A 26,914-nucleotide genomic window follows, 5' to 3' on the forward strand; every position below is an offset into this window, starting at 1 on the left:
GAAATAGCCCATACATCGCCTCACATCTAAAGCATTCTACTGCAACTCCATCTATTAAAAACGATCTGCATTGTTAACCAGTACAACTAGTATATTAAAATTTGTAAAATCACCCCTAAAATTAGGCTAAATTTACAGAAAAGATGGGATTTCAGGCGGGTTCAGACCACTAGGATCCTAGGATCCTACATGAGTTCCAACTCGGGCATTACGCTGCTGCAGCAACCCGAAACATTTGTCATACGAATTTCAAAATCTTTAAGTTTTACATCCCACGATCATATCGGCTAGGCTAAAGGAGACGGTAATGATGAGAAATGAATGAAATGGTGGAATGAAGAAAGTGGTAGGAAACGGAAGAACCCCGAGAAAACTCGCTCACGTGGTGTTTGTTCTCCACAAAGTTCCAATCAAGGACCCCATGCACCAGAAGTGAATGAATGGCCATTTCGAGTATAAAGTCTTGCTTTGTGCGTTGTGGAAATACAAGTGGGTAATTCACTTCGAGTTCGTTCTTAATGTCGTACCACCAGTACCTAACATTTTCCCGAACAATTGAAGCGGATGTATACTACACTACGCCAAAAATTAAATTGAAAGCGCGCCCTGCTGCAACAAGCTAAGGCTAACCGCTTTTGGCTTGAAAAACGCAACAGAAAATTAAGAAACTTGATGGCATCGATTTGATGTCACTCCCGACATATAGTCCTGACCTTGCTCCTTTGGATTATTACCTGTTTCGATCGATAGCGCACTTCCGCTTCATCAACCGGCGTAATGTGAAAATAGCAGTGACTGATTTCGTTGCCTCTAAGGACAAAACGTGGTATCGACGTGGAATCGAGGAACTGATAGGAAGATGGATGCATACGGTTCAAGACGAGGCTATACTTTGAATTTTATTGCAAAACTTGTAACTCAGCCTTCCAAATAGAGTTCCACTATTTTAGATTTCCAAACTATGCTATGCATAAGTGTCGGAAATCTTATAGAACGATTTTGTCCGTCTGTCGGTAAGTATCAGGGGAAGAATTTTATATCGAGAAGTCGTTTTGTGTAATCGATTGAGCGTCCCAAGAATAGGTGCCATCTCCTTCGGTTAACCCTCTGTTCAGACCGGAATTGTTCCAAATTAACCATTTCCAGTTTCAAAGTTTATCACCACGGTAATGGTGTCGAGTTAATACTTGAAAAATAAGTAAATAAATAAACCTATGATAGCTACAATATACATAATTAAGAACAAACATCTAGTGCCATTGCTAAGTGTTACTCGCACGTAATTGAAAAAAAAAAACTCCAGTTTAACGTCCCATAATTATGCCCTTCAGGTAAGAGGCCTCATCCCGGCGAAATTAAAATACCGCTAATTTTACAGTAATTATGTGATATCTTCAAATAGATAAAAGATAATCGAAATGTGGAACAAGAGCGGCCCAGACAATATAATTTTACATGAGATACCGTTATCACGACTCACTTATCTGCTTTCGATTTCGAGCCATTTTGAAAATCGGCTTTTATTTTCGCGTTTCTAAGCGGCTAAAAACGGAAAACCACTAGGTGACTTGTGGTAACGGTACCTCACGCAAAATAATATTGTCTGGGGCGCTCTTGTTCCACATTTCGATTATCTTTTATCTATTTGAAGATCTCACATAATTAGTGTAAAATTAGCGGCATTTTAATTTCGCCGGGATGAGGCTTCTTAAGGCAAGTGAATGATGATGGAATAATTGATGAAATGAGAATCTGGGAGGAAACGGGAGTACTCCAAGAAAACCCACAGACATAATGTAGAAATTAGCATCTCGATCCCGCAGTTAATCGAGTGAATAATAAAAAAGAAGGTTTAGTATAATTTTATAACAAGTTATTTATGTTCTGAATTTCCTTGCGACACCCATGTTGAGAAGCTCTACTAGTGTGTCCATAATCAGTGTTGTCTGTGCAATTTATAAATGTGGTAATTAGTTTTGAAACACCCTGTATTGTGTAAGTTGGTTATGAAACATACTACGAACGGCTTACATATATACTTGATGGATTAGTGGCTTTGAATGTTCTATAAGAAATATCTCTGCAAATATTCCTACAACGTTGAGGAGAAAATATTCATCCAATAAAAAGTATACCAACAGTAGCACTATATATATATATATATATATATATATATATATATATATATATGAATGGTTATTTCTCGCGTTAATATTGAACCTTTTTCCTTCTAAATAGGAAGTTTTGGAAGGCTCTATTTTCCTTCAGCAAAACATGAGCCAAACTTTGCGTTTCTTGTTGTGTTATGAAGAATTCGTCTGGAAAGTTTGTTGAATGCATCGCGAATATCCTTCACCTCTTTCTATGGAGAAGACGTTTCCCGTGTTCGAAATTAAATTTTTGAAGAGGTGAAAGAATGTGCTTCGCTTCGTTTTCGCTGTTTTCTCGCTCTTAATTTATTTAGTGTGAAGTTCCGCCTGTTGTATTTTATGCTTTTTGAAAGAGAACAAACTTTGTAGTGTAGTTCTAGACCTTTTGTGCTGCGTTCTCAAACATACTTGAGGTTGTTTTTTTCTTTTCACAGGTGAAAGAATGGAATTTGAGACATTTTTAAATATTACTAGCAGACAAAATGAATTTTAGGGAGAGTGTCATGTTTGAGATGTGTAAAAAAAAAATCTTGCATGTATGTGTGTGAAATAGCGTCGATAATTCTGTTTTATTTACTTGTGTATTGGGAATTTCCAACATTTGTGCTTGATATTTTATTGTCAGTTTGCTTTGAATTCTCTCATCTTCCTTTGTTGGGCATTTAACCAGCGCCGTAACTTAGATTTTTTTTTCTGGAGGGCAAGCATTAATATATGTATTTGGGACCCTGGAGCCTGTGGGGCCTTCCGCATGGCAAGGTCTGCGGGGCCGTTAGTTACGGTCGTGGGCCCGTTCCATACATGACAAATTAATTAAGGAGACAATATTGACAAATCGCAAAGCCATATGAATAAATATTATTTCTAAGGCCCCTAGTAGTAGACATTTTTTACTGAAATGGGCCCACGACACATTTTTGTATTATTTTTGTGTGCCTTTTGTGTGCTTTTTTCATTATGTAAGTAGTGAACCTGCTTGATGCTTCATTTATAATTTCATGTTCGTATTGTATATGAGGTAGGAAAATTTTGTCTTAAAATGCGCCCTCCCTCGAATGGCGGGGAGCTTCCGTGGGAGGGCAGTTGTCCCCTTCCACCCGCAAATTACGACCATGCGTTTAACGTCTCTTTTCAACGCTAGTGCTGTGGAAGATAAAACCATAGTTTAATGTGAAATGTAAACCACATGAACTCTCATCGAAGCCATATTTCTTGCGTGTAAAATGTGAAAGCTTTTACGATTTTACGAGAATTTTTTTTTAACGTATATCAGGGGTGCCCACAAGGGGGGGGGCTATGACGCAAACTGCGTCATTAAAATATTTGGGGGGTTAAAAATCTATATAAATATGTTTGAGAGCGTGTAAAAATTAATCGAAATGATTTTTTTTCGTGGAAGAACACCTACGGATAGGCAATTGAGGGGGGGTGCGTCATGGACATGAGGGGGGGCGGGCACCACTGCGTATATTATTTATATTACTGCGATATCACTCCTAAAAAACATGTCTAGGAATGGGATTGGTCGAAATTCGTTTCTTCCTAGCATTGTCGACGCCAGAAGGAGGCCATCACGGTAGACCCTCAAGTTAGTGGCCACCATATTGAATTTAGTTGAACGTTTTAAATGAGACGGAGATCATGTGATAGGTTACATTAAACAGGGCTATAATTTCAAAAGAAATGGAGTGGTAAAGATTTATTACCTAACTTTAATTAGTAAAAAAGTGATGGATACATAAATCTTAAAACTATTGCTGCTGTTAAAAGTTGATGAATGCTGTTAACACATGAAGAACAAATCCAGATCATGTTCATCACGTCTATAGTGAGAGAAGTGGATGTGCCATTTCACATGATTTAACTAATATCATCCACAAAAGGAACCTGTGTATTGCATGCAACAGTTGCACTGTTATTCTAGAACAGTGTACTTGAACCTTGTTTACCTTGGCTCCCTGTTCAAAACTTGCATACAGTACTTCACGCCTTCATCCCTCGTTATTTTTGCTCGTTGATCATACGCAGTTTTTGGTTATCCCTTCTGCGACTTCAAATACAGCTTTAAATTTTCGAATCTTCAATAATAATAATAATAATAATAATAATAATAATAATAATAATAATAATAATAATAATAATAATAATAATAATAATAATGACAGCAAGACTTCTGCATTCATTGTAATAATTTTATTATTATTATTATTATTATTATTATTATTATTATTATTATTATTATTATTATTATTACTATTATTATTATTATTATTATTATTATTATTATTATTATTGCCACAATTCTTACTCGATAGTTATATGCGTTTGTACGATATTTAATTTAATGCCTCTTTGTTATAACATTTATAACATATGTAGATTAAATAATAAAAAAATCGGTATTAAACAAGACACAAAATGATTTTTCATTTTGTTTAAGTGACGATAATTAGCGGTAGCGGGGAACTTCAGAAAACATTGACACGTCGGAATATGATTTGAATTTCGGTGAACAACCGTAGTTAGAAACAAGTAAAACGAAATGAGTACCCTCATGACTGTGGTCGTCGGTGCTAAGGGTCCGGGTTTGATTTTCGGTAGGAACTTGTCAGCGTTTAGCTGTATATTCATGTGTAATAAACTTGTAGTCAGCGCTGAATAGGTCTAATGTAGTCTTAGTTTGAGATCAATCAAATAAGGCGAATTATTATTTATTAACTAAAACTTAAATATCTAGGGCCTTATACAGAATCTTTTTGGCGTATGATTAGCGTCATACTAAAAGTCCTGACTACTGCAGGAATCAATTTTAGTCGAACTCTTTAGTATGGCACTAATCACACGCCAGAACGACTCTGATAAGGCTCCCAGAGTTTATCTCCGGTGCCCACCCTGAACTATTATAGTCTATTGTGGTTTCTCGTTCGTATTAAATATCGGATATAGTTTTTTCTTTAGTGTGTGGAGAAACAATGTAGATACCCACGATGTTGCATCCTTTTCAGCGTTACGCCCAAGTACGGGTTAAGGGAATGGTTCACTTGATCAGCATCGTAAACAATGTAGAACTAATTTATCTCTTCAGAAGGGAGAGTGATCTTGAAACGCAGATTAATCACAAAGTTAGGGGAGCATGACTCAGTTCCGCATTGCAGGCATGTTAAACAAGGTTTCTACGAACTTGTCACTTTCGATCATGTAAGCTTTAACGTGGATGACTAGTTTTATTATTACTATTATTAGTGGGAGCAATTTGCAATTGAAATAGATGAGATAATCTAAGAGTATAAAACTGAAAATAAATGCAGAAACTTTATTGAATGACAAGCATCAGGTTAAATACTAAAATTAAAAAAAAAAAAAAAAAAAAACGTAGGGTTAACGTTACGATGAGCCTTAAAGATATATGCGTTTTCAAGTAGTTAGTCATTTATATTATAGTTTGTGTTGAACAAAGAACTACACATGGAACTGAAAACAGAGTAATCTCCATTAAGAACCTATCCAGTTGTAATGATATGAACAGATTTTGGAGGAGATGGCTGAAATTCAGCTCAGATGTAGAGGAGACTATGTATAGTAGATTCCATATTTCAAAAGCAAATTGTTCTAAAATGGATAGGACATAATGAAAAACACGAAATATTAACATTAATGTCAATAGGAAATCAATGGTAAACAAATAATTCTTCAACTTATCTCAAAAACCAAAAGAGGGAGATGGTTGAAATTCAGCTTAAATATATAAAGATAACCAAGAAAGTTCTGTCGCTTTGTGTGGAGGTCTATGTTCAATTGGACCTCACATCGTGAGCTGAATGCAAATGGAGATAAGGCGAAGGTCAGTTGTTGGTGTGGGTATATTCAACATACTACGTGGTTGTGGCAGTCAGAGCCGTAGCTAAGGGGGGGCCAGCGGGGCGCCCGCCCCGGGCGCTGATAGCAAGGGGGCGCCGAACGAGCAAGGAGAAAGAAAAAGTGGTGTTGGACATGAGTAAAATACGAGTCGCCCCCAGAAAGTATTGGCGCCCCATTAGATCAATATTGCTGTCGGTTATCAATGAAATACGCAGATTTCTTAAAAATTTTCTTGCTCGCTTCGCTCGCAATCCAAGAGTTTAAATAAGTCACAACAAGTTTTTACTTATTACTTAAAGAGTTTATTATAGATGATTTCTTAATGGCATGTGGTATACAAGGTCCCGAGTAATGACTTATAGTGTATGCAGGATAGTGGCGTATTTACGATTTTGTTTCGGGGGGCTTTGCCTGAAAATGTGAAAATTCTGCAAGATATTTCATATACTTTACTATAGTAAATAAGATTTCGGGGGGGTTAAGCCCCGAAGCCCCCTTAAATACGCCACTGATGCAGGAGCATTTTTAAAATCAGAAACGATCAAAGTCGGCGTTTTAACAGTGATGAGTTTGCTTAGTTCAAAACGTTTTTCTTTATCTACCCAATCGGATTAATCACGACGCACAGTGGGGCCAAAGCACTGAATTCTTGGCAAAAATAAGAATTCGCAATATGAAGCAGAAAATTGAAAAAAAAAAAAAACAAATTAGTTTGGTGTGTGCAGTGGCTACAATAATGTTATTTGGACATTATTTCATCAAAAGCATAGAGTTTTACATCATAAAATGAAATAGGTCTATTCCTTATATTCGCGCCTAAATTATATAACAGATTATGTGATTGGCATAAAGAAACGCGTGGGCAATATGCTTTTATTTGGCAATTTATGATTGGCTTATATTCTTACGCATGAAAGGAAAAAGTGTACTTATTCATTTTACAACTGAAGAGTAATAAAATTAAAGAAAAGTTCTTGCTTCTCAAAATTATTTCAAAGTTGTGGAGGATTCATTATGACAATGTAGATGCAAGGACGCTTCAATACATAAAAATTATCTCATCAGAAGTTCTCGATATGAATATATTATCAGATATATTAAACATATTATGATTTACAAGCATCAGTAACCTGTCCAAGTTGTTTTATATATTGCATTGTGCATTACGTGAGCTCATTTCAGGGCTTGATTGGAACATTCTCAGCTGGAGCGAGCGGAGGCTCATTACAGTTGATTCCAATGTCACTTCTGTGCACGCATCACAAAAAACACAATACTAAATTGATCAACACCATTTTTAATATGGTTCTACGTTATGGTCCATAGATTGTTTAGCATTAGCGTTTCAAAATGTCACCACCATTAATCAAATATATTTGACTAGAGTTTAGTTCTGTTGGTGAATGCCAGAGAAGTATGACTAGATGTTGGAAACAAGATGGGTCCTGAAGGCGAAACCCCCAACGAGGTCTGGGGGCAAAATTCTCAGAATCGACCTATATTCAACTTCGTCACTGCGTGCATGGGGATCACACGTCTAATAATCTAACACTTACTCTCACATTCATCCCAGCTAAATTCAAAAGCAGCATTGCATCCAGAATGCGGTTTTCCTCAAACATTTTCATGTGCTATACTTCAGAAAAGTGCGAATATGTGCAGGTTTTCTCTTTGCATACAGTAAGAACAATGTTTCCGCTACGACATATTAAAAAATCACAGACTTATTATGCCATATTTTCTACTAAAATGCCATTCTATCGTTTGACCATAGTTTATATGCTTTCAGTATCACAGCATTTTCCAAATATGATATTAAGTAGGAGATTATCATAGGGATATGATAATGATATTAGCATCATTGCAAATATGACTATTGACTACACATCACATCAACATTCTAAATATACAAAACGATACATACATGTCGGTCGTGTCACCATGTTTACCAGCCACTGAATATCTACACGCAATGTAGGAATAGTCGCATTCAAAGTCAATTTCCTATCTTCTGTCACTAAGCAGCGCCTCTCCGGCTTCGGCGGATAACCACATATACACATCCCATGAGTTCATTGTAAACTGCTATCACTTCTTTTCCTGCCCACTATCTTATGTGTACACTATTAAGCTTTCATTATAACAAATCATATCGAGTCAATCTTTTACTTCATTTTTCGAGTTTTTGCTCAGAATTGCCGCGTTTGGACCCACTTTGGTGCGACGGTGAGAATGAAGGTATGAAAGTGAGAAGAGTGAAGGGACATTCAAGATGCTGTTTGCGTGGAGTATTAAAAATAAAGGTAAACAAGGGGAACAATAATATTTTCGAACTTCAAGCAGTTGTAGGGATCAGAACTTAGTTAACGAAGCCCAACGAAGTTCGACTTTTTGAGACACTAGTCACTACCTATGATTTATTTTAAAATTCCATTGACATATCAAATGCTTCCAATTTGGAGGAATTCATTGGGGTCATTTTTTCATCAACTTTTTGTATGGCCAGCATATTATTTTGTGCATACGTGTCTAGTTGTGTGATGTTTTTATCTATCTACATACACACATTCTTTATATATGTACGTGTTAGTGTATTTTAATATGTCAATTAATAATAAGTACCTTAAATTCGGAATTTTCATTCATTAAGAAATTAAGTACTAAATAATTACTTTAATTTCAGGTATATGTAGTAGTCAAATATATACAGGGTTTTCATAAAGTCTGGACGGATTTAATTTGCTTATAATTTTCTCATATGAATCAAATAAAGTGCTAACGGTAGCGGAAGGATTAAATTTTTACCTGTAATCTGCACCAGCTCAGTTCATTCACCGCCACACCTCCAACTGGGCGCCATTTACGTCCACATATTACGGTACATTTACGTCCGGTACATTTACGTCCACACACATTTACGTCCACACATTGATACGGTAAAAAAAAAAAAGTCATCTCAAAGGAGTTTTTCATTTATTTATTTCTTTAAAAGACACACACACCAATACAGCTTTCAACTTACTTTTAAGTCAACATTGAAACAACAATGAAAACAACAATGGATGGAATTTGGTAAGAAACTGACCCTTGCCCTCCCTCTCCCTCTCTCAACGTGTTCAGAGTTGCCGCTTATCTAACAGTGTTGCCAACTAAAAATTTAATCCTTCCGCTACCGTTTGCACTTTATTTGATTTTATTATGAGCATTTTTATGAAAATTATAAGCAAATTAAATCCGCCCAGACTTTATGAAAACCCTGTATTTTGGATTTTAAGTACAAACATTGAACATATTCTTCACCTATATCGATCAATATTTAGAAATTCACAAAGAAGGCACCTTCTGAATTTCCATTACATTTCACAAAATATTTTTTACCGTAAAAAGATCGAAATTAAAATGCTATTGATGTCGTCACATCTTATATATAAAAGAGAACGCACAAATCCTTTGTTCCCTCATCACGCTAATACGGCTGAACCAATTTCTTTCATTTTTGGGGGGTTATTAGGATTTGGACCCTAGATGGTTTTTATCATATCACTTTAATTTTTAATTACCAGTGTCTTGAGATAATTGACCATTCAAGTGTCCATAACGTACAAATCCTTTGTTAGTTCATCATAGGTAAAAATAAACGTATTTATATGCAACCCGCATGACCGTGTCACTCGGCGGGTTAACATAAATGACAGGCGATATAATGTTAACATTTACTGCAATCTACTATGGTTTTTATCATATCACTTGAAAGCGAAAAAGTAAAAATTATCTAATTAACAAGGTTTATTGCGTTCCGGGGTGACCCCAGCGAAGCGGGGTGAACGCTGCTAGTACAGAATAAAATTAAATAGTTTACAATTATTACTGGCAATTAATACTGTCACTCATTTCGAACAATTAAAAGAACATATTCTAAATGTATTGAAATTTCATTTCTTATCGTTAGTACGAAGCGTTGTAAATAGTAGTAACTTTCGATAACTGTTCTCCTAGTGAATTTGTATACAACCAAAGGTAGTTTTAACAAGTTTAACAAAAACGTCCAAAATAACACTCTTGAAAACAGCTCTTATTTGAAAAAGGTACATAATGATCGCGTTTGGTTCTTGCAATGATCTTTCCAAGAAGATTAATAAAAATTCAACATAGCATAACAACAAAAGCTGTTTTGCTTATATATATATATATATATATATATAATGATTGGTAAGTTGAGTGTAGGGGGGCGCCGAATTCTGCTTCGCCCCGGGCGCCGAAATCTCTAGCTACGGCTCTGGTGGCAGTTCAGTTACACGCCGTGAACTTGTGTAAGGACAGAGTGAACATGGGACCTCTACAGAGCGTCATAAGGGCGTGTGTGCTGTACGAGTTCAAATTAGGGTCAAACGCCGCTGCAATTTCAGACCTAGCTTCTTTTAATTTTTAAATCCTCACTAGTAATAATAATAATAATATCACTAATTTATATTTACGAGGCACGTCCAGAAATTAAGTTTACTTGATTTTTGTAAGCTCCAAAAATTTATTTAAAACAAAACTTTTACACGGTTACATTAGTACATGTGTGAACTATTTTTCCACATTGTCACCATCCCTCTCGATGCACTTAGTGAGACGAGGGATCAATCTTTTTTATGCCTTGGTCAAAGAAGTTTGCCGCCACCTCTTTTGCCCAATTCTTCACCTTCACTTTCACTTCCACTTCAGTTGAAATTTTTCCCTACTCATGTGCATCTTCAAAGAGGTGAACAGATGATCATATGAAGGCGCCAGATCAGGGGAATACGCGGGGTCGTTCAAAAACATTCCATCCGAATGACTCTAAAAGTAACTTTGTTGCATTGGCCGTGGGTGTTCTGGCATTGTCGTGCAGAATGTAGACTCCCTTCGTCAGTAGTCCGCTTCTCTTGTTCTGAATTGCCCTTCTCAATATTTTTTGAGCTTGCTAAAAACTTCAGACCGAAGATTTTCTCTTCGCAACGAGATAGTGGGTAACACTGCAAATCTCGCACTTGGGGGCAGATTTTATCGACATCTTTCACGGGACACGTTACTGTGGCCACAGTTTTGTGCGTACTGACGCCTGATTGGGCTCACTGGAAAGGGTAGGAGCGAAGATACATAGCAATATGACCAACATAGCAATAACAAATTTCCCTCTGCCTGCGAGGGCCCTAGTACACTGTATCGTGTGGACGTGTCTCGTATTTGGTTTTCAAAGGGGGCACGGTGTCTCAGTGGTAGAGCACTTCCCTCTGGTGCGTGGAGTCCCTGTTTCGCTCCTACAGTAAGTTTGTGGTGAACAACATCGTGTTCGTGAGATTTCTCGGGGCACTCCCGTTTCCTCCCACTTTCTCACTCCACCAATTCTTTCATTATCGTTCACTTGCCTTATTTATCGTCTCCCTTAGCGTAAAGGGCTTAATTATGGGGATGTTAAACTGATACATTTCATTTTCATTTAATTTCATTTAGTTTTCAATAATGTAGAAAACTTGAATAAGAATACGAAAAACAAAATATGAAACATGTATCGTCTGTGAAGTTTTTAAAACCTACACTACAAATGGCTATTACATGTGGTACTTTAAGGTTTTGGAAAGTATTTAAAGCCTCTTCTCTTTCTCCTTAGAAGTTATATTTCAATCAAAAACAATAATAAAAACCCGGTAATATATTACATTTTTATTTATTTATTTGTTTATTTATCGGCACAACCGGCTCTAGGCCCAGTTACAGTGTTGTTCCTTAGAAATACATTTACCCATTAAACAAGACTATACATTTATACATTTTCATTATTACATATATTTTTAAGTTTATTCTTATATAGGCCCTACTGTCTCCAACATTCCAAAAACATTTATAGCAGATATCCTTTCCATTGCATTGTAGGAAGCACTCATCCTCCATATAGGAGACTTAGAGAGGATATTTATTCTTGCCTTTTTGCAGTAAATTGTACTGCTATTTCCTACGCTAGTTTTACTTGACGGGACATGCAATTGGACCTTCGAAGTAAGATTGGGACAGTCAGTTTTACCATGTAGTAATTTATGTAAAATTAAATGATCCGTATGTTCTCTCCGTTGTTTCAAATGTGCATATTGAAGTTTTGTGCTTGTATTTTGGATACATACCAGTTTTTCTATAAGCAAGTAGTTTCAGGACCTTTGATGTATCCTGTCAATCATATCAATGTGCTTTCAGTGTTTTTGGTGACGAAGATAGAGTCGCATATTCTAATTGCGATCTCACAAAACAAAAGTAGAGTTTCAATAATGTAACATTGTTTTGAAACTCTTTGCCTATTCTCGTAGCCAAGATTTCTTTATGAATTATTAATAATTGTTTCAATGTGGTAAGTAAAACTTAATTTAGGATCAAATAGCACTCCTAGATTTTTAATTAAGTTAGATGTCTCTAAAATAGTTCCTTCAATAGAATAGTCATGTTTAATGCTGTTTTCTTTGCGGGTAAAGGAAAGAGTTTTGCACTTATTAACGTTCTACTTAATCTTGTTATTGTCACACCTGTTCTTAATATCGCATAAATCTATTTGGTGTTTTACACAGTCTTCAAGCGAATTAATTTCGGAGAATATTTTAAGGTCGTCCGCGAATAGAAGAGGATAGAATAATGAATGTAAGGCGGTAGATCATTTATGACTAATAGAAGAGTGGACCAAGATTTGAACCTTGAAGGACTCCAGATAAGGTTTGTCATACGTTTTGAACCTTCTATCCCTTAGGATACGCATTTTAATCGAAACTCATCTTGAGGTAGGTACTATGTTCTAAAATCCGTTTCAGATGAGTCAGACATTTACCCGTGATCCCATTACTAACAACAGCAACATATGTTTGAATGTGAAGAAAGAAATTATACAAAATGCCCCTTCCCCCTTAAAAAGGGTATTTTCAAAAACGCTGAGACAAATACGGTATCTTCTTATTTTTAATAATATGTCGTTTCCTCTTTCTAACTTGATGAACTTGTGAAATATTGTATTTTTGGCATTGATTTTGAAACTCTCTATGCCCCTTTTGAATGTGCTCATTAATCAAAGTAACACGATAAAAACTTGGGTCGAGAAATTCGTTTCAAACTGTTGACTTGTTTCATCGTGATGAATCACAAACAACAGGAGCGCTTTCAATGTGAAGAAGGAAATTAAAGAAAACCCCTTTCTCTCTTAAGACGAACATTTTGCTTTGGGATACTTATCCCTTTGTTTTTAATGAAGAATTTATATACCGAGTTTCATATTTCTGTTTTAGCGGGCTTGTGAGATACTATATTTTTGGCATAAATTTTGAATACCTTCTATTCCCCTTACAATGTGCACGTCAATCAAAGTAACATAATAAAAATCCAGCCTGGGGTAGGCACTATGTTTGAAAATGAATTTCAAACTGTTCAACCGTTTACCGTGTACCCTTAACCCCTTCGGGATCCTATGGTACAATTTGTACCATATGCACTTTTCATTGTACATTGCGTTATTTCTCTTCTATTTGAGCTTTTTCGTCCGGTTTTTTTTTTTGTTTGTTTTTGTTTTCCAAGTCCAGAGGCCTTGCAGAAGACATTACGTATGGTTTCAGATCGTCCTGCGTCCAGACATAGGAGGTGATGACGTCATAAGTCAAAAATTTCTTTTCTCATTTTCTAAGCGTATGTTCAATATTTTTTGGCGGGCTTATTTTTCTACGTAGAAGATCGAAATTTTGCACAAACATTCAGTCCACGGAGTAGTATGTACCAGATTTTTTGTTCCGATGTCAGTGCTAAAACAGGGGGGGAACCAGAGGGGCAAAGGGGTAAAAATAGGGTTTTTTTACCCCAAAAATCCCGTTTTTCGTCATTTTCCCGCCTTACATACATGATAGGACCACGTGAGTCATACCGTCTGAAAGGCAGTTCCATTCTGCAGAGAACGACGGTCGAATTATTATTCTAGGGTAATTAGGGCCGTCTCAGTGAATTTTTATCCAAATATACTTCTGTATAGGGTAAAAGTGGGGCATGGTAGGGAAATTTTTTCTGGCGGGCCTATTTTTTCACGTAGGAGATTTTACCAGAAGTTTTTTTCCGATTTCTGCGTAAAAACAGGGGGTCCAGAGGGGCGAAAGTTGAAAAAAGGGAAAATTTGCCCCCAAAAATCCCTTTTTTCAGGAATTTCCCGCCTTAGATACATGATGGAGACATGTGAATGGTACCGCCTGAAAGACAGTTCTTTTCTGAAGAGAATGATTGGCGGATTATAGTTCTAGGGTAATTAGGGATGTCTCAGGAATTTTTTCCCCTGAGATCATAGTGTTTTATGGTACTTTGGGGCATTGTGGGAATTTTTGATAAAAATTATCCCGCCCTTACTATTCAAGATAGAAACTTGAAATTTGGCACACACATTCAGTATACCAAGTACTATTTATCAGATTTTTCTTTGATGGCTACGATCACACAGGAGATGTCCAGGGGGGGCCAAAGTTCGAGAAAAAAAATTCCCTCCGAAATTTTCACTTTGACATTTTTTCCCGCTTCTGGTATATGGTATGAGCATGCAAGTGGTACCATTCAAAAGCCAGCTCTATTCTGAAGAGAATGAGGTATGAACCATGATCCTAGGATAAATAGTGACGATACAGTAGCTGCTTGACTGAAAGTCTAAAAAATAGCCCAAAAAGCCAGGATCCGGAAAGGGTTCATGGTATAACAAACAACAGGCACCATCGATTACAGAGTTGAAAATAAAACATATAGAGTATCTCCCTTGCCCTCTTAAAATGAGAAAATTCAAAATACTGCAACACGGGTCCAAATATTATTAATGAAGAATTTATGTATACCAAGTTTCATCTTTCTAACTTGACGGGCTCATGAGATACTTAATTTTTCGCATAAATTATGACCCCTTGATATAGATTTTAATCAAAGTAAAATCCGGTACAAGAAACTATATCCAAAAATTCACTTCAAGCAGTTTAACCATTTTCCCGTGATTTGATCACCCACAAAATTATTTCCTCTTTTAAATATTAGATTTCACAATTCATTTCTGTCAATATTTTGTCCTTGCTTGCTTTTCACGTCCCCCCAGGTTGGGAACCACTGGTGTAGAAAAATAGAGAAGAATGACAAATACTAATGAATGAAAGAAGAACTGTTGATACGAGTAAAGAGAGTGCACTGTATTAAGAAACGTAAGAAGACACACGGATGTTATCGACCGTTAAAGAACAATGCTTGAGATCAAACCAAGTTCTTCTCTCTCTAAAGACGAGCACTGAGCCACTTGATGATTTGTTTATTTGGAGTTGAGCATCTCACAGCTTAACGTGTGTTGCGAACCACATGAGCTCCCAATCGGAAACGATCCCAGTTTTACCATAGGGAAGACGCGTACGTTAATTATGTAGCCACGAGGAGCTCATCCTTCATTCAAAGTACGAGTGGGACGGCATCTAACGCCATGTCAGCACATCACATATGAGAGATATCGTCTTTTGGCGATTACTCTACCCGAGAAATTGGATGGAAGAAAGGAAAAAAGCGGGGCATTATGTAAGGTACCATCCCGGCATTTGCCTGGTGTGAATGAGGAAAACCTCATTTAGGATGACTGACCTGAGAAAGCATTTACATTTTTCGACTAAGTGTCCGGACCAGGAATCGAACCATGAACCGCTCGCATCAAAGGCGGGAGCGTTACGGAACACGCTACATGAAGACATTCTCTCAATTCTGGACAGGCCAAGCCCAGGAACTGGGAGGAGATAAGGCTGCATATTTTCTATTCTAAACTTCGGCATTCAAGATGCTTAGACTGTTTTTACCCCCACAGGTACCTATTTTACAGACGATGTGTAAACCTCTTTAGAAGACGAGTAGAACGAAAAACAAAATCCCTGCCCCCCATTGAGAATCCAGGACCCCTAGTTGTAGATCTTAACAACAATGTCACCGCAACTCTGGAAAATATAGGTCTATTCCTATTCAAAGAAAAGAGAAATAACCTTTATCTAAATTTGGTTGTTCACTTACCGAAACACACTTATGTAGTGAAAGTTACATTTTACTTTTCGTCTGCTGTAGTAATGTTATGCGAGCTCGCTAGCCGCTCTGGATTACCACTTGTCGTGAGATTAGCTGAAGTCAAGCTGTGTAGGGTCTGGTCGGAGAAAAGATGGGTGACTTCGTATTCATCAGATAGTGTTCACATTGTAGCGTCCACCCAGCGTCATGAGAATAATTGAGGAGCTTCTTGAAAGAAAGTAGCAGTGTACTGCACTTTAGAAAGCCAGCGTTAGTGGCAGCTGATCATACATTACCCTAAAGGCGTAAGTGCCACAAATCAGGTGGTAAGGCCCTGGCTCCCCAAGGCTGTTGCTCCATGAAATTAATGTTTTATTCATTTAGCAAGTTAGTTAATATTCAGTTTAGTAACAATGTTAAAATTATTATTCATTTTGATATTGTTTCAGTACACAAACACAAGTTCTTCTTTACAAAAATGAGTCGACTGTTTTAAAGTGACTCGTATGAGTATTTTACTGAGAAATAACTTTTCGTAAATTTATAGCTGTTTTGCATGTTTTGTAGAGTTTTGTATTCGTTGCTTTAATCGTGGAGAGAGAGAGAGAGAGGTTGGTTGTTGGATGTGTATGTGGGGTTCAGGTGCGTTGGTTGAAGATGTGCATGGGCGTCGGAGCCGTGCTGTCTGGCCCAGCCGCCGCATATATTTTCATTACAGAAACTGGCGGATCGAAACATAGAGGCCAAGTTGTAAGGCCGCCTTGGGAATAGCTTCCACGATGGATGGATGGATCGGCTTGGAAAAGCTTCTCCGCATACAACCGACCTACGATTCTAACCCACTGAGATTGATGTGGGGATCCTGTTCCCAACACATCCCATCCCAGCCCACCTCCGTTCTGTGGGTCTTCATTCATACGTATAGGGATCTGGGAAATGAAAATGTTATAGACAGAGAGTTGGCCTTTTTTTTTTCCGCTTCTTTCTTCAGTCATAAGTTTTGCTATATGTATGTTAACTTGACTTGCTTGAGGAAGAATTCTCCTAGTAAGATTTTTTTAATAAAATTGCATTTCTGTTCAGTTTTGTACTATACATACAGTATGTTTCTGAAGAGTTAGAAATACAGTTCTACAATTTTATTGACATCCCGATTAGGTATACTTTTATTTGAATAATTTATTGAAACAGTTATTCGTGTTTCTGTTAATGAATAATAAATAAACTATTCGAATATCACTATACTTCCGCCGCTGTTATCCCGACCTCTCTAACCTATTTGTTTACCCTTGTTGGCCTGAAGCACGTGGACTTAATGCGATGTTGCATTTCAGCGCATTTCCGAACTTCCCAAAACAGTTAGTGCTGTGCAGCATTTGCTTACTAATGTGAAGTGTCATCCTGTGATGCTAGGTCCTTAACTTAAAATTTCCCTTAGGAATGCTCAAAAATTCCATTTTTAAGATAAAATTTCCCTAATTTTCGCGTATATCACTGTTTAAAGAGAGCATTATTGCGAATCCACACACACTTGTGCTTTTGATCTTCTGTTATTAACTTCTGTTAGCACTACCTGAAGCAAAGTTGTTACACGTAATTTGAAATCGCTCGAAGGAGCTCTTCTGGTTATTTCGGCAATTTTGAACATGCCTTGCTCGCAGATAATGCTGCAGAATGGCCAAATACATTTCATTAAGAAAGCCTTTTGAACAGCCTCTTGAAGATTAATGAAAAAAAAAAAAATAATTTTTTATTCCTATTATTACACTAGCTCCATCACTTGTAATGTCTAATATATTATTCAGAGGAGTGTCTTTGAGTTTTAGGCATTCTTTGAAGGCATTGTATAAAACTTGTGCAGAAACATCAGCTACGCGTGAAGGGATCAATCCTAAAAGTTCTGTTCTGACGCGTTCATTAAGGGGAGAGACGTATCTCACGAAAACACAGAGATATTTTTCTGAACATACGTCCGTACTTTCGTCGACGAGAATAGAGAATGTAGTGTTTTTAAGAATTTGTACTGTTTCGTTTACTTGTACCTTGGCAACAACATTGTTCAATAACGCGACACATTTCTGCCAAACAATAAGTTCGTCAGATTCTGGAAAGAATGCCACCGTCTTTCGTCATACTGCCGCAGTGCTTAGTAGCATAACATTTGTTGAAAGGTTAAATTTCCCTACTTTTTATCTCATATTCGTATAATCTCACTTTTTCCCTCCTTAAAAAAATCTTTTTCCAAATCTCCCTACTTTTTGAGGGAAATTTCCCTCAAACTAGCATTACTGGGGACAACAGCCGAGTGTTATCAAGGATGGGAAGTCATCAGCAGCAAACGAGAAATGCGCTATCTGGCGCTGTTTTCTGCTTTAGACATTAGTGGTACATGATTGGAGAATGGTTCATAAAGCAACATGACAGTGGCGTATTTAGGGGGGGGATTCCGGGCTTAAGTTCCCCCCGAAATCTTACTTACTATAGTAAAGTATATGGAATATCTTGCAGAATTTTCACATTTTCAGGGAAAGCCCCCCCCCGAAAGTTAGCAAAGCCCCTCCCGAAACAAAATCGTAAATACGCCACTGCAACATGACTATAATTATACAAATACAAAATAATTAAAATTTTAACCACAGTAGCCTAATTCGAATATCAGATGGGCCCAAACGTAAAGGGCAGAAACATCTTTCGGCCTTCGATTAATTTCAGATTTTAAATTCACGGGCATATGTCATGCGTAAAAAAAATCTGACTACTACAGACATCAAAGGTACGCACGAAAAATATATGTTTAAGAAAGCATATGTAATTTACACCGTTGATGTTTCAAATTATTATAGGATACGGAAAGAACAAAAATCGATTAATCGATCGCTTTTTTTATTCGACCTTCGCATGTTCCTTTGTGTTTTCCATGCTGATCGATCCGTAAAGCTCATAAGTCATGGGTGAAGGTTTCTACATTATTTTGCACTCTGCCTGGAGGTAAATGACTTTAGCGTCTCTGGTGGGAAACAAATTAAGAACTATCTGGAACTGTTCATAAATATTCTAACCACGAAAAATCTATCAGTTCCGTTCCGTTTTCTTGGTAAAAATAATAATAATAATAATAATAAAAAATACTAGTATAACGGGAATATTTACTGACTTCGAAAGCCTTTAATGGTAAAATTGAGCATTTAATGCATGTGGAACTTGGGTGGTAATTCGCGCTAAATGCATAGTGAAACCTCTTAATTAATATTTTATAATAATGAGCTTGGTCAGGAAATCGAAGTGCAAGCACGTGTGGATATTGTGTAGTACAGAATATTCGGAATAATATGGGAGTAGGAGATGCTGAAATAAAGAGAAAGTCTATCTTTTATTTATTTATTTATTTATTATTATTATTATTATTATTATTATTATTATTATTATTATTATTATTATTATTATTATTATTATTATTATTATTATTATTATTATTTGCATTTACTTTGCACCCATGTGTTGTTCTAAAAGTATCTAATGATAGAATGAAGTAATTGTATGGATATTATTGTATTATAAAAATATCTGCACACCTATATGCTACATTTTTTTTAAAAAAATAATACTGCCAGAGTAAAGCAGTTTTTCTTCCTTGAATAAGTAGTGTATAATATTTAATTTGGAGCACATATATGTAAGAGAAAGAATTTTATAGTCCCTTTTTGTCTTCGTACATTAAGGGGACAGACTACTAAATATTTTTGAAAAGCTAACAATTTTTCTTTTGCCCGTTTTTCGTAAATGAAAAGAGATAGTGAAATGTAACTTACCACAATAATAGATAATGTTATTCCACACCCGAAAATATGAATCGGAAGAATTATCAGTATTACCATCCATAGAAATTACAATGTGTCCAGAATTTGAGTTACCCAAAAATCTAGGTTAAGGCAGCGACTAGAAAAATGAAATCAACGGTAGTTGATAACTTATCATGTTATCTGTGTTCGTTCTTATCTACTTTTTAAATAATATTTGTATTTATTTTGTAATAACTTATGTAAGTTATTACAAAATAAATACAAACATTATTTTAAAAGTAGTTAACAAGAAACCAAAATAACATGATAAGTCATCAATTGTCGTTTAGTTCATTTTTCTAGTCGTTGCCTTAATCTAGATTTTTGGGTAACTCAAATTTTGGACACATTGTAATTTCTATGGATGGTAATACTGATAATTCTTCCGATTCATATTTTCGGGTGTGGAATAACATTATTATTGTGGTAAGTTACATTTCATTATATCTTTTCATTTACGAAAAACGAGCAAAAGGAAACTTATTAGCTTTTCAAAAATATTTAGTAGTCTGCACCCCCTTAAAAGGCCTAATCATTGCGAAATTAAAATACCGCCAATTTTACAGTAAGTATGTCATATCTTCAAATAGATAAAAGATAATCAAATGCGGAAAAAGAGCTCACTAGACAATATTTTGCATGAGATACCGTTATCACGAGTCACCTAACAGCTTTCCGTTTCCAGCTATTTAGAAACGCGAAAATAAATACAAATTTTCTAAATAGCTGGGAATCAAAAGCTGATAAGTGAGTTATGATAACCGTATTTCATGTAAAATAATATTATCTAGCGAGCTCTTGTTCCACTTTTCGATTATCTTTATCTATTTGAAGATATCACATAATTACTGTAAAATTAGCGGTATTTTAATTTCGCCGTGATGGGACCTCTTTCGTTCAAGGACGAAATGTTAATACATATAGCCCGGACCACTTTCTTCCGTTTATTTTGAATATTGTTTCCCACGAGATGTGATTTGGAGCTCTCTTATCTTGAAAAGTGTATTAAAAGTGCAGAGCCTCGTCTCGGAAAGTATATATGCTTCTGTTGAAATCAGTAAAGCAGTGTTCGTAGCTTGAGGGAAAATTCCCTAATCTGGGAAATTTCGTAGGTAAATTTAGCAAAAAGAGAATCGATTTAAAGTTCTAAGAATAGGTACAATCTTGTCTCTATTTACACCGGAAGTAGCAGAAATCGACTTTTTTTCGGTTTTAACGTTGAACACTATAGAATAAGAACGTAAAAGCTAACGAGAAACGTTTTTCTGTAATCAATTAAACGTTTCAATCATACATTCCGTCTCCACTTCTATCTTTCTACTAAAACCGGAAGTGGTAGAAATCTAGTACCACTTCAGGTTTCAATATTAATGGAAAAATTATCGCGCCATGGAAACCAAATTCATTCACGTGGTGCACACATGACACTGCTACTTATTGAGGGATGCATCAAGATTGACTTCCTCTGAAGAAAAAAAATATTGCATCAGACGCGACACACACATTTGTTATAAGTTATCTCACTACTACGAATATCTGCGTCATTCTAAGGAGAAATGAAATAACAGTAGGTACAGTATGATACTTAACAGTATAGGGCCATATTTTTGCATAGAGTATATAAATAAATTTAAAGAAATCTATTGCATAAGAACAAAAACTATCAACAACATCAGATTGACAACGAACGACGTAGGGATGACCAATTCCGGAATTTTTACTTTCCGGTATCCGGAAAGTAAAATCGGAAAAAATCCGCAATTTTGAAAATTCTGAAGTTCAGAAATATTCCGGATTTCGGAAAAATTACGGAATTTGGAAAAAAAGTTCCGGAATTTAGAAAATTCAGGAATTCAAAAAGAATCCAGAATTCGAAAAATTCCTGAATTTTTCCAAAAACCGGAATTTCCTAAATTCCGGGATTTGTCGGAAATCTGGACTTTCTCCGAATTCCAGAATTTTCCAAAATCAGGAATTTTGGAAATTCCGGAATTTTTCTGAATTCCGAAACTTTTCCGAATTCCGGATTTTCCCCCGAAATTCGGAAAATGAAATATCCGGTTCCGAAAAATAAACTTTTCGCAATCCTGATTCCGGAGAATTTTGGCCATTCGTATTAGCTATTTAATACCATCAAAATGTATTTTTTTCCTCGACAACTATGCATAATAATCTACCCTCAAATGTGTGTCTATTTTTTCAGCTCGATGTGATCCATTGTGTGATATATGTCTTTTATATTTTGAGAATATGGTAGTCGATCAAAAATTGAAGTTTAAGCGTTAATCATAATTTTGAATTATATCTCTCTTTAATTATACTGTACTAGCAGCGTTCACCCCGCTTCGCTGCGGTCACCCCGGAACGCAATAAACTTTGTTACTTAGATAATTTTTACTTTTTCGCTTTCAAATTGCAGTAAATGTTAAAATTATAGCGCCTGTCATTTATGTTAACCCGCCGAGTCACATGGTCATGCGGGTTGCATATAAATACGTTTATTTTTACCTATGATGAACTAATAACAAAGGATTTGTACGTATGGACACTTGAATGGTCAATTATCTCAAGACACTGGTAATTAAAAATTAAAGTGATATGATAAAAACCATCTAGGGTCCAAATCCTAATAACCCCCCAAAAATGAAAGAAATTGGTTCAGCCGTATTAGCGTGATGAGTTCACAAAGGATTTGTGCGTTCTCTTTTATATATATAGATACTGTTTTCGTACTAGTCTTACAATAAAAAGCTTTATAAGGGTAACACTCAGTTCCACTTTAATAGGTGACATGGTTATCGATCAACACCATTCATTGTTAGTTTTACAAAAAGAAAATTCTGAATTTTCTCAAGAACTACGCATCAGAATTTATACTTACCCATACAATTGTGTTCAGCTAAATGAAATATACGTGTTTTATCTGTTTGTACAATTTTCTTTTTCCGTTTAATGCTAGTAATATTGTAGCATATCAAATGTAATCTAGGACTTCAAAAAAAGGTTTTTTGAGGTTAAAAAGAAGCCGGTTTCAACAACTAGTGATGCCCATTGGACGAGACGAGAAATAAGATTTCTCTTTTTTCTTGATTCTCGATTAATTCTTTTCGTCTCATTTTGTAAATTTGTGCAAAATATTTATGGCATGATTTTTCCTCCTCATTTCATTCAGAAAGTATGAGAATCCCCTTCCGCGTCCACGAAGGATATGACACAATAATAAACTGCTTGCCATTAAAATTGCAACACCCAGAAGGAGTTGCCGCAAAAGCACGAAATTTGCACAGTGTATAGGATTAATTATAAAAAGAATTGCTTAGGAGGCCAAGATCGTCGTGCGTCAAGTACGACTGTCACGCCATCTGGAGAGAGGTACCTCGAGCAGACCAGGGATGCGTAGAGGTGCGGTAAATATGCGTGGTCGTGAGTGTAGTGTCAAAAGCGGTCAGCTTCGTCAGCAGCGCTTTCAGCAGGTTTCGCAGTTCTATCGGGATTGAATTGTTGCATACCGGATTGTGGTTTATCGTACCGAGAAATGGGTGCCAAAGTAGGACGGAATCCGTCTACTGTGGCACGTGTGTAGAACCAATGGGTACAGAAAGGCACAATAGAGCGACGTAGATGTACTGAACGTTCGCGTCAGAGGACAGACGCCTGGTACGCATGACCCTAACAGACTGCACGACCACTTCAAAACGGCTGACGCAGGAACTATGGGGATTTTATGACGTACATTATCCTCAGGAACCGTGCTGTGTCGTTTGGCGGAGCGGTGAAACTTTTCTCGCCGCCCATTGGTGCGGATTCCTCTGCGGGTACAACATAGGGGGTGCGCGCCAGACATGGTACGAGCATGCATCATGCATGGCGTGTGAAATGGAATGCCGTACTCTTCTCTGATGAATCCCGCTTCTGTCTACAGCATTATGATGGATGTATGCGTGTCAGGCGGCAGCGTGACACTAGGCTTCAGGACACCTGCATCATGCATCGTCACACAAGCCCTTCACTGGGCATCATGATATGAGGTGCCGTTGCCTTACGTGTTCGTTCGCGTCTTTTACGCATTCCAGGAACATTGAACAGCCAACGGTATAGACTTGCTCTCCTATTAATCCATAGAGTGCATAACATCATTTTCCGACAGAATAACGCTCGACCCCATGTTGGAAGGAATGTCCTCGCAGTTCTGGTAGCTGAGCACATGCTCCTGCTTCCGTGACTCGCACGTTCGCCAGATCTCTTGCCGATTTAGCATGTCAGATCCATGGTGGGTCATCGGTTGTCTGAACACTGGTTTCTTCAACCTAATGTTGAGGAGCTTTGACGCCGAGTGGAAGCCACTTGGGACGCCATACCTCAAGCAGAAATCGATGGGCTTATTCTCTCCATGCCTTGACGTATTGCGGCAGTTCTGACCGACCGTGGAGGCTCTACTAGCTACTAGCTCCAGGAGGTTCCACAAATCTGCTACGCACCTCACATGTCACAGTACCGACCTGTAAGTGTAATCATTTTCTACTCTTATTAGTACATCTCTGTTTGCAAAGTTTCGCATTTCTACCTCATATCCTTCTGGGTGTTGCAATTTTAACGGCGAGCAGTGTATTTAAACCATATTTCATTGGAGTATATTGTGTTAATAAACTTAAATATCTTTAGACGTTGATAAATACTCTTTCATTGAATTTACAACCACATTATCAAAATAGTTGTGTACTATGAATAGTGTAAAACTAAAATAGTGTTTGAGTTCTAAGACTTGGGTGAACTAGTGTTGCCCATGAGACTTACGAAATGTCTAATCTCGTCTCGAAACGAGACTATAGTTCCTATGTTTTTCGTCTCATCTCGAATTAATTACTTTTCATCTGAACGCTCGTCTCCTTTTCGAGATATTGAGTTGTGACAGACGATGGATGATTTTTTCGTCTCTTCGGAACATTATTCACAACCGTGGGTATCCTTTGTACCCAACGCATAGCCACTGGTGCCTACTGCTATATTTCTGAGTCGTAGAGTACAATAGTGCGCAGAAATCATTTAATGAATCTTTTTGGTTTAAAGCAAAAATAAAACAATACATGACATTCTCCTTTGGAAGATATGATGGCTAGCAGGAAATTTGGAGAGATAACTACCTGCAGGATCAAGGATAGAGTTTTCGCTTCCAGAGAAATGTTTTGATTATGACATGGTTAATTATCTTGGGATAAAATTGCACGGGAGCAGCATAAAATTTGTATTTCATTTAATGAACCTGTCTCTTACGTAAGTATCGCTGCATTGTGCCCTTGACAGTAACTGTTAATTAAAATGTGTCTAATGGTTAATGGAATAGAATTGCGTAAACGGTGATGCGTGGCTTTTCATTAGAAGTCTCTTTTCAAGAGATATGAAATAAGTAAAAAGCTTAATTCCATTTTCTTATGTAAGCAAACATTCGTTGGGTTGCAGGGTACATTTTATATTGCGTTATATAATGAACCAAATGCTTTCAAAATTCTATAATGTTATTAGTGTTCAACGAAATAAAATGTCGAAAGATTAGACATATGCCAGTCGACATCGATATCCCTCATTAGGCTGAACAAAATAATATTTTCCAGTGCAAATCCTCGTGCGTACCGTTCGAGAAAATAGACAAAAGCTATTTTTAAAACCTTAAAAATTAACGCTGTACTAAAACCATGAATGATAGTACATGGTATGATTAATTTGAGATAGTCCAAAATTAATATTTACTCTTTTAAGTTTTGTATAAATATATTATTGGAGACACCGTAGTGTAGTGGTTAGAGCAGCATTTCCCAACCATTTTCAACTTGCGGCACACTATGGGTGTAAGTTGAATTCTGGCGGCACACTCATAGTTATTACCGTGGTATTTTTTTCTGATTACTGATCTTCTCACAAAGAAGAAAACTCGATCACGGGTTTTCCCCCGTGGTAAATCATTATGCTTATTATTTTATATTCTAATTTAAACTAGAAAACAATTGCAATGAAATAGAGAACTCAGGTTTTTAAGAATACACTTCTTTTTCGAAAACTTTATCCAATCTTTTACTAGGAACGAAGATCACTAAGTAACGAACGAACAAACGAATCTGTTGCACTTCTAAAACACGAATGTAGGTAATTTGTATGCATGTTTGCTTTGTCGAAAGGATTTAATGATATTTTAAAATTTCAAGTTACGAAACAATCGGCAACAATAAAGAAAATATAATGGTCATAACAATGACATTTTTAAAAAAAAATTAGCTACACAGCTTTAGCAACTACACAGTAATGTATGTAAAACAATATATTCCAATTCCAATTCCAGTATTTTATTCTATTGTAGAGGTTCATAGTAATGTGAAACACAAATATAAAATTTATATTTATTTTATTTTTTCCATTTACATTTTTATTGTCTTGCATTTGTTTCGATTTCCTCGCGGCAAACCATCGGCCCATTCGCGGCACACCGTTTGGGAAACGCTGGGTTAGAGTGTTGGATTCATGTCCACGTAGTCCCGGGTTCCATTCCCGGTCGGTGCTAATCCCAATTTTCGGCGTTCACCCAACGTCGTGAGGCAAAACTGAGGAGTCACGTGAATGAAAGACGTGACGACCACTAGGTCTAGAAAGCTCGCGGGACGATAGAACGACGCGTTCGTCGCTAGGTTGGACGTAGTTCCACTAGTCGCGTACAGATGGCATGAGCGGCTCAGGCCCACAAATCGGGCCGCTACGCTAAGTGGTTTGGTTTGGTTATAACTATATTATTGTCCAAAGATGAGACATACATCATTTGCCACAGCACGTCTACCTGAACAAAATTACATTCTGATGCGCAGTTTTCGAGAAAATCGAGAAAATGACATTTTATGACACACTACACAAAGTACGTCGTTCGTTATCAATAATAATTTATAGCTCTGCTAGAGCAGACTGTTTCCAAGTAGTACATACATAAATAGTCAGGGTGTCTATCGGTCACGAAAGTCACGAATAAGTCACGAAATCAGAAAACGGTCT

At 36.7% G+C, this 26,914-nt stretch overlaps 1 protein-coding gene across 2 annotated transcripts in view; it reads left to right on the plus strand.

Moving 5' to 3' along the window:
* The window catches only part of LOC145669686 (protein Fe65 homolog), a 748,169-nt gene that overhangs the window by 95,257 nt on the left and 625,998 nt on the right, over nucleotides 1-26,914 (plus strand). The gene's annotated exons all lie outside the window — the stretch shown is intronic.

The sequence above is a fragment of the Thermobia domestica genome, chromosome 14 (genome assembly GCF_964235325.1).
Source record: "Thermobia domestica chromosome 14, izTheDome1.hap1.1, whole genome shotgun sequence".
NCBI classification, from domain to species: Eukaryota; Metazoa; Arthropoda; class Insecta; order Zygentoma; family Lepismatidae; genus Thermobia; species Thermobia domestica.